This window comes from Callithrix jacchus, chromosome 10, assembly GCF_049354715.1.
Source record: "Callithrix jacchus isolate 240 chromosome 10, calJac240_pri, whole genome shotgun sequence".
Taxonomy (NCBI): Eukaryota; Metazoa; Chordata; class Mammalia; order Primates; family Cebidae; genus Callithrix; species Callithrix jacchus.
Window position 1 is genome coordinate 14,095,001 of NC_133511.1, and position 10,471 is coordinate 14,105,471.

At 40.3% G+C, this 10,471-nt stretch overlaps 2 long non-coding RNA genes across 2 annotated transcripts in view; both read left to right on the top strand.

The window, feature by feature from the left end:
* LOC144577959 (uncharacterized) overlaps positions 1–2,267 on the top strand; it is a 6,811-nt gene extending 4,544 nt beyond the window's left edge. The window contains exons 2-3 of the long non-coding RNA XR_013522804.1: positions 618–725; positions 2,253–2,267. This is a non-coding gene — a long non-coding RNA (uncharacterized LOC144577959). The remainder of the gene's footprint in view (positions 1–617; positions 726–2,252) is intronic.
* A 5,355-nt stretch (positions 2,268–7,622) lies between these two features.
* Positions 7,623–9,830, top strand: LOC144577958 (uncharacterized). The gene is made up of 2 exons (XR_013522803.1): positions 7,623–7,791; positions 8,590–9,830. It is a non-coding gene; the product is annotated as an uncharacterized LOC144577958 (long non-coding RNA).
* The last annotated feature ends 641 nt before the right edge of the window (positions 9,831–10,471 follow it).

Below are 10,471 nucleotides of genomic sequence, written 5' to 3' on the forward strand. Positions count from 1 at the left end.
TTGTTCCCATCTCTCTTGGGAAGGCTTTCCAGTTATTCAAAAGGACTTGGGTATTGTGATCGAAGCTGTATCTGCATTAGGCATCACCCCAAGCCCAGTAACACTAGTTCTTTCAGACTCATAGAGGTACCACCTTTGCAGTCTTAGATTAGATCCAAAATTTCTTTAGATTACCAGGCAGAGATTCTTGTTCTCTTCCCTTACTTTTTCCCAAACAGGCTCTCTGTCTCTCTCTGTGCTGAGCCACCTGGAGCTGGGGATAGGGTGACAGAAGCACCCTTGAGACCACCACCAGTGGGACTATGCTTGATCAGACCTGAAGTCCGCACACCACTGGGTCATGCCCAAGGCCCACTGTAGTTACTATCAGGCTAATGTCCATGTTTGCTCAAGGCCCTAGGGCTCTACAACCAGCAGATAGCAAAGCCAACCAGGCTTGTGTCCTTTCCTTCCGGGCAGTGAGTTTCCCCAGCCTCCAGGCACGTTCAGAGATGCCATCCAGGTGCTAGGGACTGTTCAAATATCTTAGAAGCCTATGTGGTATTATATTGTGCTGCGACTGTGCTGGCACTAAATCACAAGACACTTTTTCCTCCTCTTGTCTTTGCTTTCCACAGGCACGGGAGCCTCACCCCATTGCCACCACCACTACAGACCCATGAGGCATACTGTCAGGCTACTGCCTATATTCACATAAGGGTCAAGGTCTCTTCAGTCAGCTTGTGGTGAGTGCTGCCAGGTGTGGGATTCACCCTTCAGGGTAGTAGGTTCCTATTTGGCCCAAGGTAGGTCTAGAAATGCTGTCCAAGAGCCAAGTCCTAGAATCTGGAACCCCAAGAGCCTGCCTGGTGTTTTATCCCCCTGTGGCTGTGCTGGTTTCTGAGGTGCAAGGCAGTGTTTTCTTTACTTTTCCCTCTCCTTTTCTCGAGCAGGATAAGTCTCTCACCACAGCTGCCACAGCTGGAAATATGCTGGGTTTCTTTCTTTCTTTCTTTTTTGTCTTACTTAGCAAACAGGATGGAAAGTCAATTATGCTGGGTTTCACCTGAAGCTAGATGTCTCAGAGTGTCACCCAAGGCCCATGGTATAATGCCCATGTGTCCCTGCTGGTTATTTAGGGCCCAAGGGCTGGTTAGTCAATAGGTGATATGTCCTGCCCAAACTGTGTGCTGTCTTTCAAGGCAGTAAGTTCCCTCTGGCTTGGAGTATGTTTAGAAGTAACTTCTGGGAGCCAGGGCCTGGAATGGGGGCCACATGACTCTGACTGGTGCCCTACCATATTGTGACTAAGCTGGTATCCAAGATTCAAGGCAAAGTCCTCTTTACTATTCCTCCCTCTTCTGGCTTCTCTCCTCAAGAAGAAGGAAGGGGTCTCTTTTGGACCTGCAGTCTGTGCTGCCCGGGGCTGGGGGTGGGGTGGTTCAAGTACTCCCTTAGTTGCCCTGGCTTGTGTCTCAGTAGGTTGCATGCCCCCAAAGGCCACTGGCCCTGAGCCTAGCTTGGCACTAGAACTTCCCTAAGACGTGCAGTCCTTGTGGCCTAACTGCCTTTCATGTTTAGTGGGGGCCCACACGGCATGTTAGCCCACAGTGGTATGGCTTGCCAGAACTCAAGTTGTGACCACTGAAATAGGCTGCTGAGATGGGCAATTGCTGGCTAAGGCTTGTCTAAATACTCCCTCTGTGGGCTTGTGTCAGCTAAGCTCAGCCCACTTTTGCTTTCTGCTGTGACTGGGCATTACTGAGTTAAATGAAAAGTCTCACAATCTCTGTGCTCTCCCATTCCCAAACCAGGGATTCTCTCTCACGTGGTTGTTGGGGATGGGGGAGGCATGGTGTTGGAAATTTGAAACTATCATTTCTATCATCTTTAGTGACTCTTTCAGCAATATGAAGTCAAACTCCAGGTACTTTGAGTGCTCACCTGGTTCTTATGAAGGTGCTCTTTTTGTGTAGATAGTTGTTAATTTGGTGCTCCTACATGGGATAGGGGTGATTGGCGGAGTCTTCTTTTTGGACGTTTTGCCCCACCCATCTCCTTCTGCTCTTTTGAGATTTATACATTCCTACCCCCTCAAAAATATTCAGTCATATGTTTGCACAATTTTTCATAACTTTGTTTTTATATTTAACTGTTTAATCCATCTAAAATGTATTTTAATATATTGTATGAATTCCAGTTGAACTAATTCTTTCCCTAGTCAATTTCTCCAACACTATTAAACAAGTGCTTTTATTTATCTAATTTTTCAGAACTCAGAATTGGATTAAAACACTACTTTTCAAGTTCGAAGAAAAATTCAATTATGATTTTGACTGTGATTGTGGGAAGCCTCAAAGTAAAACAGGAAGAACTGGCTATAGCTTGAGAGTGGATTTCATGTCTTCTAGTTTATATTTTAAGAAGGTGAGTCTTCTCCCAGATTTGATGATCTGCAAGTTTTAAATGAAAATTTATAATTCATTTTCATAATGAAATAATTCTATTAAAATTTTTTGTTGAGTTAAAATATATGTAACATAAAATAGGCTTTTTTAACCATTTTAAGGTATACAGTTTAGTAACATTTCATGCATTTGCAAAGTTGTGCGACTATCACTGTAAAACTTTTTCATCACCCCAAACTGTAACCTTACCCGCTAAATATGGTAACCTCTAATCTACTTTCTGTCCCCATGAATTTGCCTCTTCCAGTTATTTCATATAAGTGAAATAATGCAATACAGTCATGAACCACATAACAACATTTCAGGCAATGACTGACTGCACATATCATGACAGTCCCATAAGATTATAATACCATATTTTATTGTACTGTTTCTGTTTAGATACATTTAAGTACACAAATACAATTGTGTTGTAATTGCCTACAGCATTCAGTACAGTCTGTACATGCTGTACAGGTTTGTAGCCTAGGAGCAATAGGCTATAACATACAGCCTAGGCATGTAGTAGGCTATACCATTTAGGTTTGTAGTAAATATACTCTATGATGTTTGAACAATGATGAAATTGCCTGAAGACCCATTTGTTAGAATGTATCCCCACTGTTAAGTGACAACGATTGTATTTGTCTTTCTACGTCTTGCTTATTTCACCTGGCATAATGTTGTCAAGGGCCATCCATATTGCAACATGTATCAGAGCTTCATTTCCTTGTGTGATTAAATAACATTCCCTGCATGTGTGTACCACATTTTCTTTTTCCATTCATCTGTTGCTGGATGCTTGGGTTGCTTCCGCCCTTTGGCTATAGTGAATAGAAATAATTCCATTTTAATCAACCACTTGGTTATCTATCACCAAATTTTCACATTTTCTTTCCTAAAGAAATAAATAGGTGATTCGTTTTTGAGCAGCTCTTAAAAACAACTAACCTAAAAAAAAAATTGGCCGGGCGCGGTGGCTCAAGCCTGTAATCCCAGCACTTTGGGAGGCTGAAGTGGGTGGATCACGAGGTCAAGAGATCGAGACCATCCTGGTCAACATGGTGAAACCCCGTCTCTACTAAAAATACAAAAAAAATTAGCTGGGCGTGGTGGCGCGTGCCTGTAATCCCAGCTACTCGGGAGGCTGAGGCAGGAGAATTGCCTGAACCCAAGAGGCGGAGGTTGCGGTGAGCCGAGATCGCGCCATTGCACTCCAGCCTGGGTAACAAGAGCGAAACTCCGTCTCAAAAAAAAAAAAAAAAAAAAAAATTAACCAGGGTAGGAGTGGTCCAGTGCCAAGAAATTCTTGAATATATGTACTGTTCTGTTTCCTGTCTCACGGAACTAACTTTTGCAGAAACATAATTCCAAGAAAAAAAAAGGGAAGCATAGCAGTTTTCAAATTGTAAAATGTCTTGTTCTCCATTGCTGTGCCCTTGGAGAATTTTAAGAACCTAAAAAGAAGAAAAAGGAGTTTCTATTAAAATAAATAAAACATTCTCAAATATCTGCCAAAATGCATTTTCTGAGGGAGAAGCAAATAAAAGTTTTCATTTATCATTTAATTATAATTTTAAATCATTTGATTTATTTGTCATAAGGTATGGCTGACAAGTGAGCTAATGGAATCTTCACAGTAACTTTAAAAAGTAGGGGATAGTTTTTTTTTTAATTCATAAATGGAGGAAAAAGCAATTTAGATAGGTTTTATTACTAGTCCAAGGTCACACAGTGATCAGTAGAGTCAGAATTTAAATGTAGATCTTTCTGACTCCTAAACCCATGGTGAAACACTGAGGCACCACATATTACCTCTCTCTAACCCCCATGAAGTGTGCTGCTTTGGAAACAACTGTTTATATGTGGCAAAAAAGTGAACAAAAAATTAATTTTTTTTATGTCTGTAGTCTTTTATTCCCTATTTTTTCCCCTTGGAATAAAATTATTAATAGACCACTTTGAGGTCAGTGTTGAATTAGAAGATAGGAAATGGAAGATGTCCTCCTGTTTCGAATGTTTAGGATTAGTAATCAAAGTGTAAAGTGAAGTACATATTTCTTATTGCTTTAAAAACTTTATTTTAGCCGGGCGCGGTGGCTCAAGCCTGTAATCCCAGCACTTTGGGAGGCCGAAGCGGGTGGATCACGAGGTCAAGAGATCGAGACCATCCTGGTCAACATGGTGAAACCCCGTCTCTACTAAAAATATAAAAAAAATTAGCTGGGCATGGTGGCGCGTGCCTGTAATCCCAGCTACTCGGGAGGCTGAGGCAGGAGAATTGCCTGAACCCAGGAGGCGGAGGTTGCGGTGAGCCAAGATAGCACCGTTGCACTCCAGCCTGGGTAACAAGAGCGAAACTCCGTCTCAAAAAAAAACCAAAAAAACTTTATTTTTTATGGATACACAATAGATATACATATTTTGGGAGTATGTACAATAAATTAATACATTCGTATAATTTATCTTACTGATTTTTATAGGAAGGAAAACAGAAACAATAAACTCCTGAAATGATAGTATTGAGGAGTTTATAGAGTCTGCATTTATAGCAACGCCTAAGTTTAGCATTATCACCTTTATAATTTTTGTAAAATAAAATGTAATTAGATCAAATAAAAATGTATTGTTAAAATCTTCAGTTGTGGCACAAAGTAAAGACTGAAATTTAGCGGTAAATGATAAGCTCTGAAGAGCATTTGATTTCCTTAACATGCTTCTGCTGTATTAGTTTACTCTCAGTTTTCTCTTTGTCAATTACAACTTAACAAACTAGAAGGCCCATTTAAGCTAATTATGTAGTTTCCCCAACAACTACATTTCCATATGAAGATTTTTGTTGTTGTAAAATCTTTCCCTGTTCAATATTAAATACTGAGTGTTGTTATGCTTATTTAAAATTTAATGCAAGTAGTTGAAGATGGTACTTAATTTCCCAGGTAGAAATAAAATTACTGTTGTCAGCACTTACAGTTGAAAAATATTGTCAGGGAAATATAATTATTTAAAAAACCCAGTTCATTCAAAGGAGAAGATTCCTTTATTAAAATAGTAATTCTAAGCCTTGTCCAATAGCTGTGCATCCGTGTCTATGGTTTTGTTCTTCCAGAGTCTTTGGATATATCCCTTCCTAAGCTTCATTCCTCTTTCTGCCTCTTTCATTTCTTGAGCCTTTTCCTTTGGCTGCCATATAGTCTTTAATCTTAGCAAAGTTTGCTCCTTTACCACTTTTGTTTTATTCTCTCTAAGATATCAAGAGAGAACCTTTATTTCCTGTGTTTTATCAACTTGCAATTTCTTGTTTCTTAAGCTGCAGAATTTTGCTAGTAGTGAGAAATACAATGACATCTTTTGAGACCTCATCCTGAGTCTGATACCAGTGCCTTCATATCTTCATTCAAACTTTCTCTTCCTTTAAGTTTTGTAATGCTACATTTTCTTGAATCTCTCCCTCCCATTCTTATCAGCAGTTATTTGTTTCCTTTTCTGAGTTCTTTACTCACCATTTAAATACAGGCACTCTCCAAGTGAGTTCTGTATGAGAAAGTGATAAATTGGATTAGATGGTAAACATTAGTGGCTTAATGTACCATGGAATTTCTTTTATATGACCCACGTTTCCACCTTGGTGGAATGGAAGCTTCCCTGAGCAACACATCTGGAACCTCAGTGGTTCTTTTTTGCTTCACTGTCCTCCCCACATTTCATTCTCAAAATCACATCATGTTTCAAGACAGGCACTGAGGCATCAGTGCCAAGCCAAAATTTTAGATATCTGGAAGGGTAAAGGAGCACTTTCTTTCTCTTTTTTTAGAGATGGGTTTTGCTATGTTGTCCAGGCTGGTCTCAAACGCCTGAGCTCAAGTGATCCTCTCACCTAGGCCTCCCAAAGTACTGGGATTACAGGCAAAAGAACCTGGCCAAGGGAGCATTTTCTCAGGAAAATCAACTCCTTTTAAGAAACCTTTTGGAAATCCCATAATTTCATAGGCCAGAACTTAGTCACATGACCATTACCCAGCCACAAGGAGGGCCAAGTGCCCAGCTAAACACCAAGACTGTGTTGTTAATGAAGAAAGAGGTGTTTCTGATAGGCAGTGATAAAGTCTCTGTCACAATCTGTTTCTTCAAATGTTGGCTACATGATCAGAAGTGATTGGTGTGTATAATGTTTCCGTGGAGTGGGCTCATTAACTAATAATAAGTGATTTATTTATACTACTTATGAAGGACCTACCACATGCCAGGCATCATGTTGCCATCACATATATTATCCTAAACTTTTACAATCATTCTTCAAATGAAGTAGTGCTTCACCTATTTTGAAAAGGAGGAAAATGAACCTCAAAAAGATTAGAGTCTGTTTCTGGCTGCTTTTTCCTTTAGCTGAGTTTTCTCCTAGGGCACTTCTTATTTTTCCAAGAAATAGACTTGAGGTGGGCTTTTTCACCAATTTGTTCTATATGTGCCAACATGTACAAATTAAATTCAGGATCTAATTCATGCGCTAATTAGTTTGCAAGAGTCAACCTGTTTAAGGAAATACAGATATCAAGTAGCTGAGGTGGGGCTTGAATTCAGCTTTGTTTGTCTCCAAAACTCACTGTCTTTTTTATTTTACATGGCCCGTACTGAATCTTTATTCATACTTATCTTCTTTTGTCCAATAATCATTTAGATTACTCTAGTTTGATGTCATAATTTCTCATGGAATTAAAAGTGGACTCTTCAAAATGAGAGAATTGCCTGAATTTGGCTGCAATAAGAAGTACTAATCAATTCGAGCTTGTTATCAGACACCTAGAGATCACCAGGTAAGTCGGTAGTATGGGAGGTGGTCAAATCTCAATAGCATGTGGTTGCGACAATGTGCGATAGATATCACACCAACAGAATTAACTCTCTGATGTCCCCCACCTGAGTAACCTAAGATAACTGCTCTCTTCAAAGCCTCTTGCCTAAGTGTTTCTAGGATTCCTATAAAGTTCCCCCGTCAGAACACTGTCTTTGCTTTGGTAGGCAAGTATACCAGAATTCTCACAATGCCACTGTTTCAGTGTGGTTTCTGCTGAAGTGAGCAAAGATGTAGTTGGGTTTTTCCTTTAGTGAGGAGGGGTGAGAAAAATACAGCAGATGCTAGATTGACCATGTCTAATTTCCACCCCAAATCTTGATGTTTCCCTCACCTTTTTCCAGGGGAATAAGAGAAGCCAGGTGCCAGGAGCCAGGAATGTTATGCTAGAGGCATCTCCTCCACATGGAAGGAAATATCAAAAGCGAGGAGGAAACATTCCTCTCTATTCCCCATTCCTGCTACTGCCTTGCTTCAGTTGTGTCTTTTCAAAAAATTGTGCTACCAGAGAATGTAAGCAGTGTTGTGTGATACATTATTATATGTGCTTTTTATTGAAAACCCCTTTTTAGAAAACCTGCAGCTCTCTGTCCTCCACTGGCCTTAGACGTGAGTCCAGTAAGGACGAGGCTAGGAGACAAATCAGTGTGATAGTTGCTGGGCTGTCAGAATTATTCTCTCCCTCCCTCCAACTTAGCTTTGGTGCTGTACCATGCTCTTTGTTTCTGGCCAATTTTTCCTTTGGTTGAGTTTTCTCCCAAGGCACTCCTTACTCTTCCAAGAAATAGACTTTAGGGAGGCTTCCTTTACCAATTTGTTTTATATGTGCCAACATGTACAAATTAAATTGAGGATCTGCTTAATGTGCTAATTAGTTCCTGTAAAGTCCAGCCCTACAGGGTCCTTTGAGCCCCTCTCTGCTGGTGTGGAGATGAGAAACTGTAGAAATAAAAGACACAAGACTCAGAGACAGAGAAAAGAGACTGTGGGCCCAGGGGTCCACTGCCAACCAAAGTGCGGGGTCCGGCAGTGGCCCTGTGTCTGCACACTCTGACTTTTATTGAGTACAAAGCTGGGGGCAGGTAGGTAGGACATGGCATTGGCGGTCAGTGATAGGGTCAAGTACATCACGTGTCATATAGGTAGGGACCCAAGACTTTCTAGTAGCTGAGATGAGGTAAGGAGCATAACGTGTCAGCACTTTTCCATACTTGTCAAGAAAGAACAAAGACATTAAGATTTATATATTACTTTTACTGATTTATATATTACTTACATCTCTGACATCATCTGCTGGATATCTCCTTGCAGATGTCCCTCTGGAAGCACAACTTTGGCCTTTCCAAAACTGAACTCAACAAAACTGAACTCTCTTCTAAGAAAAAAAGGAACCAGGTGCAGTGGAACATGAGACTGGACATGGAACGGGACCACTGAAGCACAGCATCACACAGAGACAGTTATGCCCTCGGATGTCTGCGGGTCTACCCGACAGCTGTCAGGCCTACGGAAAGAGCTTGGAGGAGTGGAGTTTCCTCCTAACTCCTCCCGGGAAGGAGACATCTCTGACATCATCTCCTTCCGCAGCTTGCTAAACAGGTGCTGCCGCATAGCCAAGGCCCCCTCCAGCAGCCCTTACATGGGCGTGACAGAGGGCTCAAAGCGTCTTGCCTTAGGGTCATTTCTTTCACAACGTCACCCCAGGTTCACACTTCACGACCTGAGAGGCATTAGTAAAAGAACAAAGATCACCTATGAACAACTAAGATCACCTATGAATAACTAAGATCACTTATGAATAACCAAGATCACCTATGAATAACCAAGATCACCTATGAATAACCAAGATCTCCTATGAATAACCAAGATCACCTATGAATAACCAAGATCACCTATGAATAACCAAGATCTCCTATGAATAACCAAGATCACCTATGAATAACTACCGTGGTTATATCTCTAGTTATTTTCTTCATTATTTATATGGGAATAGGCTGAGGCTTCTGACTCCTGCCTCAGCCCTTAAGGGGTCTCCCCACTACAAGTTTGCAAGAAATAAAATTCTCAAGGTTAAGATGGGCCTATAGCTGCACTTTTTAGACAACTTGCAATCTCTTTCTGACTCATCGCTTTAGCCATCTTCTCTATGTAGTTGCCTTCTAAGTGCAAATCTCTATCCCTGCCCTCTTTCCACCTGCCTGCTGGATATGTCCTTGCAGATGTCCCTCTGGAAGCACAACTTGGGCCTTTCCAAAACAGAACTCAACAACGCTTACCTGTTCTTCCTGTTCTTCTCTTTCACTTAAAGACAATCATCCTAGTTACTTAAGTCCAAGGTATTCTATCAGCCTGGAATATATTACCCACAGCAATTGTCATAGTTCTCTTCTTTCAGGATCTAACCCAGTTTCATCCTCCTGTATCTCTTCAGTCAAAATGAATCCCCTTTCCCTTTATTCCCAAGCACTCTATAATTCTTTAAAGCATTGGCACCACCTCCTTTATGTTGTCTGTACCTCCTATTTGTTTTAATAAACAAAGCAAATAAGCACATACTACATCATGTATATAGAGTGTTCTATATGTTTTTATTTAATCATCATATAATCCATTTTATAGATGGGAAAGTTAAAGCTGTTTCCTTATCAGTAAAAGAAACAACTCTCAAGTTTATAAATTCTTAAATACCTATAGTGTCCAGTATAACAAATATCACTTTAACAGATCTATTTTTCATTATTGTATTCCAGCATAGCGTTGGATACACACTAAGTACTCAGTAATTCTTTGTTGAACTGAATTGAGATAAAATGCAATTCAAACTTCATAAAAACTTTTAGAGTATCCATTTTTTACAAGGTACATTTTGAAGATTGCAAGTTTGGCCATTATTTTTATTCTGCATTTTTACAGTGACAGAAGGTAAAGCCAAAAGATCTGTCATCCTTCATTCCTTCCCAGACCACCGGTGGGAGGAGGGATGTAAACAGCAGTTATCAGTTATCAGCAGTAAACCCTTATATCAACACTTATCAAGATGAAGTTCTGCAAAACAGGAAGAGGAGAGATATCATTATTGACCAGAGAGTATTCACTGGGTCCCTACTGCATATGCTTAAATGCTTTATCAACCATAAGACAGTTTACAGGTATGATACAGTCTAATTACTCTGGTGACCACTAGCCAGTACTA